Source organism: Polypterus senegalus, chromosome 2 (genome assembly GCF_016835505.1).
Source record: "Polypterus senegalus isolate Bchr_013 chromosome 2, ASM1683550v1, whole genome shotgun sequence".
Lineage (NCBI taxonomy): Eukaryota > Metazoa > Chordata > Cladistia > Polypteriformes > Polypteridae > Polypterus > Polypterus senegalus.
Window position 1 is genome coordinate 102,754,232 of NC_053155.1, and position 4,737 is coordinate 102,758,968.

Here is a 4,737-nt window from a genome sequence, read left to right on the forward strand (position 1 = left end):
GATTCTTCAAAACATTTAAGGATCATTGAAATATCTTCGTAGTACATAATTACTCTATCCATCTAACCTTCCAGTGTTGCACCAGCCCCAGCAAGCATACAGTGCAAGGCAGGAACAATAACTGAATGGGGCGCCAGCTCCTTGCTAGCAATGTGACACTGTGTCCTCACATGTTTAATTATTAATAATATAGATTATTTAAATGATGTTAACATTTTATCTATATAATGTAATAAACATATTTTGCTGCATTTTATTTTAAAATGATATTGTCATCATATGTAAATACTTGCTTTATAAAGTGGCTCAGGTTGTGCAATATTATAACTGTATCGCAAGTTTACAGAAGAAGCACTTGATGAAGTGATTGATTGCTTTTATAGTTCTTGGGATGAAACTGTTTCTGAACCATGAGGTCCATACAGGAAAGGCTCTGAAGTGTTTGCCATATGGGAGCAGTTCAAATGGACAGCATGGCTGAGGCAGCATGCGCTTGATGCTGTATACCAATAATTCTCTTTCCAATCAGCTGCTGTAGAGCTGTGATTCTACACTCAGATACAGAGATATAAATACTCTGAGTGGTGCAGTAAGAGTAATATGGAAAAGATGATCTGCTGTGGCAACCCCTAATGGGAGCAGCTGAAAGATGAAGAAGTTGCAGTGAGAGTAACAACGGTAAAGCAGCTATGGTATTTGGAATAGTTTGGCCATTCCGTGGATCATTATATTGTTACAGGTTAATTAAAATCAGATGCCTTAAACTAATAAACAATTTCCGGTTAATTTCACTGTATTTAATGAAGCCTTGTCAGGGATGTGGATCTAAAAAAGAAAGGGAAACCACACAAGAACAGTAGCACTGCTTTGACGAAGGGTGTTCACATTTTGCAAAACTGAGCGGAGAACTTGCGTACCCCAAGGATTTAGCTGGCGTGAAAATGTGTGTGGCTTTACCCCAAGTTTAGTTTTTATGTATCACGATGTGAGCATGGAAATGGGCGTACACAACATTTATGTGCATACATACCATTTATACATGAGGCCCCAGGAGTGTAAAGCCAGCATACTTTCAATGAAAACCTCAAACCGGTAACCCTCTTCCATGTGTAATCAATTTCCAAAATCCTGCTGCCTCATCCTACTTTGCCCTTTAAAGACAAATGTAAAGGACATGTAGTTAAGAAATGTTTAGAACATCACAATTTCTAATATTCTCCCTGGTGACTTGTAAGTTTAGTAAAAAACACTTGCTGTATTGGCAAAATAATCTGACATTTAGTATTGTTTTGTTTTTCCATTACTACATTTAAAGGATACACCTGCTCTGTTAAATGCAAATTTCACATTTACAATAACAATAATTACATTTTTTGTTTACCTCATCTTTTAAACTTTGGTTTAATTTTTGAACAATATATATTAAAATAATTTCTGCTCAATAGCAATTGTATGGCTTGAGCACATTATAATCACCAATTCAGCTCTGCCATAAGCACTGGAAATGACCACTAAAATAACTAAAAAAAGTTAACACTAGAATGACCAAAGTTACAAAAAAATTTGTGATTCCAGCCCACCTTAAATACCTTCGTACCTCTCCGTCAGCATCTTTTTTCTTGCAAATGTGTCGATCAACACAACCAGCCTGCTATACCATCCCCACACCACTGCAGAAAGGGCAAAATGTTTTCCCAGCTCAAGCCTTGGTTATCTGGGAGTGGGCTACCTAGAGTTGTATAGCACTAGAATTACCAAAGCTTATGAAAAAAACTCATAAATCCAGTCTACCTTAAATCCACAAGCACCTCGACAATCAGAGTCTTTTGTCTTGTAAATGTGTCGATAATCCCAAGCAGCAAGCACCCTGCTATACAATCCACCCCCCACCACTGAAGAAACTGCAAAAACCTCTCCCAACTGAAGCCTTGTTTATCAGGGAGTCAGGTACCTAGAACAGTATATATAGGCTAAGAAAATATATTATTTGGAACACATGCATTTCATGTGTATTCCATGTCTACAAAGATCAACTGTCTACTGTATGTAAGTGTAGGCTGACAGAAATGTTGAACACATACCAAAAAGACAAACTTTTTCCATCTTTTAGTACTAACGACAAAATTTTGACATGAAGTGTATAATGTGTGAAGACTGAAGTCCAAATGTCAAATAAGCACTTTCACAAAAGGTACAAGTATATCAGAACAAATGCTCTTTTATTCAAGACTATAACCGAAGAAAAAGAAATTGGGTTAGTGTGACTTATTATTGTGACTTCTTTGGTATTATAGCAGTAAGAGCTGCTTACTCCTATTCAGAAGTTCCCAGGTTTGAGTCTTAACGTGACCCAAAATAAACGTTTTGCGTAGTGAGCTGCTCTTATTGTTACTATTATATAATAAAAACATACACTTGATCTGAGTCTGTAACAGCAGCTGTAAATGTATGATACTTGTATAGGTTAGCATTTTTTAAATTCAGTTTTATTCTCTCAGTCGCATTAACGCTCGTCCAGATCTGACACTGCTGTTTTCAAATAAAGACGAGGTGAACTCAGATCGGAGAAATAGAACAGAAGCCCTACCAGCAAGAAACGTCCACTTACATATAAGAACAATGCAGCTGCACCAGGCATAAAGGCGAAAGATGGCACCGTTTGGATGCAGGACGAAATCCGCTGTCATTTTGCCAATCAGTATGCCCCACACCTGTCCTTCAAAGAAACAGCACAGCTTACAGAGCTTGCCAACATATTGTGCAAACTCCTGTTTGTGATTATGTTTTGTGATGGTCTTTACATAAAAAGCATTTATATGTTACTTATATAAAAGCCAGGTTGAATGTTATTTACCTTGATTTATTTACTTATCTTCCTACAGTGTAAAGTCATAAGTAGATTGCAGAGCTTCCTCTGTTTGAGCGACAAGGGCATGCTCACAAATTACACGTGAAATGCCACGAAAAATGCCTGCTGACACTTTAGTATACGAGCAATGGTATGAGAATGCAGTTAGATTTCTTTTTTGGGTACATACACTGTCCACATTTAAACACTAGCATGGAGAGTCGCTCACATACTGAAGAGTTTCGGAAAGTCTTTCTCCCGTGGGGTGACTGGGATCTTTTCCTGAATAAGATCAAACACAGTTGTGTAGGGTGCGTCAGGAGCTTCCACCTGCAGCTAAAGTCACTTCAGTACACATGTACTGTGTCAGCGTGCCCGTGTCGATCAAACACAGCAAGCTGTGCAGTTTACTTGGGACTTTATGCAGTAGGAAGGTAAGTAAATAAATCAAGGTAAATAACATTCGACCTGACTTTTATATAAGAAACATATAAATGTTTCACAAAACATAATCACAAACAGGAGTTTGCACAATACATTGACAAGATCTGTAAGTCGTGCTGTTTCTTTGAAGGACAGGTGTAGGGCAGACTGAGTGGCAGGATGATGCCGGACTTTGTCCATCATTCGCCTTTATGCCTGATGCAACTGCGTTGTTCTTATATGTGAGTGGGCGTTTCTTGCGGGGAGGGCTTCTGTTCTTTTTCTCCAATCTGAGTTCACCTCTGTTATAGCACATCTTTGAAAACAGCTGTGTCAGATCGGTGCGAGTGTGAACATGACTGAGAGAATAAAACTGAATAAAACAAAAGCTAATCTTTACAAGTACCATACATTTATAGTGCCTGTTACAGACTCAAATCAAATGTATGTTTTTATTGTATAATACTAACAATAACAGCAGCTCACTACTCAAAACGTTTATTTTGGGACACGTTAAGACTCGAAGACATGGAACAGACATGAAAGTATTTCCACTATACAACTCTAGGTAGCTCACTCCCAGATAATCAAGGCATGAGCTGGGAGAACTTCTTCCCCTTTCTGCAGCGGTGGGGGGATGGCATAGCAGGCTGCTTGTGCTTATCGACACATTTAAAAGACAAAAGATGCTGATGGAGAGGTGCGAAGGGATTTAAGGTGGAGCGGAATTACGAGTTTTTTCGTGGGCTTTGGCAATTCTTGTGTTCTGATTAATAGAAGATCTCTATAGATAAGCTCTCATCATTAAAGACACCTAATGGAGTATCTACTATACTATTAGCTTCTTTTTAATTTATTTTTTTCAGAAGCAGCACTCAAAAATCACCTTTCTTAGATGAGTCTCACGCCTAAATGGGCAAAGTGTTCCAAATATGTAGTAATCTTCCACTAACCTTTTTTGGATTTTTATAGTAATTTATATATTTTAGAAAGCTGTTTTTTTTATTTTTGATTTGAATACAGTCTTATATTCTTGTTCAAAAACAGAAAATGTATAAATGTATGTCCTCCTGTTTCATCTTAGAAACCCCTTGTTTGTTTTTTTCTGACATTCAAAATGAATGTGACTGATAAATTAATCAGATTCACTCTGCTACATATACTTTCATTAGCTATCTCCTATCACTGGAAATCAATCAACCATTATTTTAAAGATTGCATGTGACAGATGGAACTCATGAAGTTACACGTGCATGCCCCTCAGAAACAAATATTTTCTGTTCTTGATACAGAACTTTGATGCAGCAGGTAATAAAAGCATGAAAAAAAAACATAAAAGAACTAAGACAAAAAAGGAAACACAAATATTCTCAAGGGTATGCAGGTTGCTAAAGTAACCTAGCACAGAATGAATTTATTTATAGATATTTGTGTCATCTTCTGTTTGCAGTTTATTAAAATAAGAC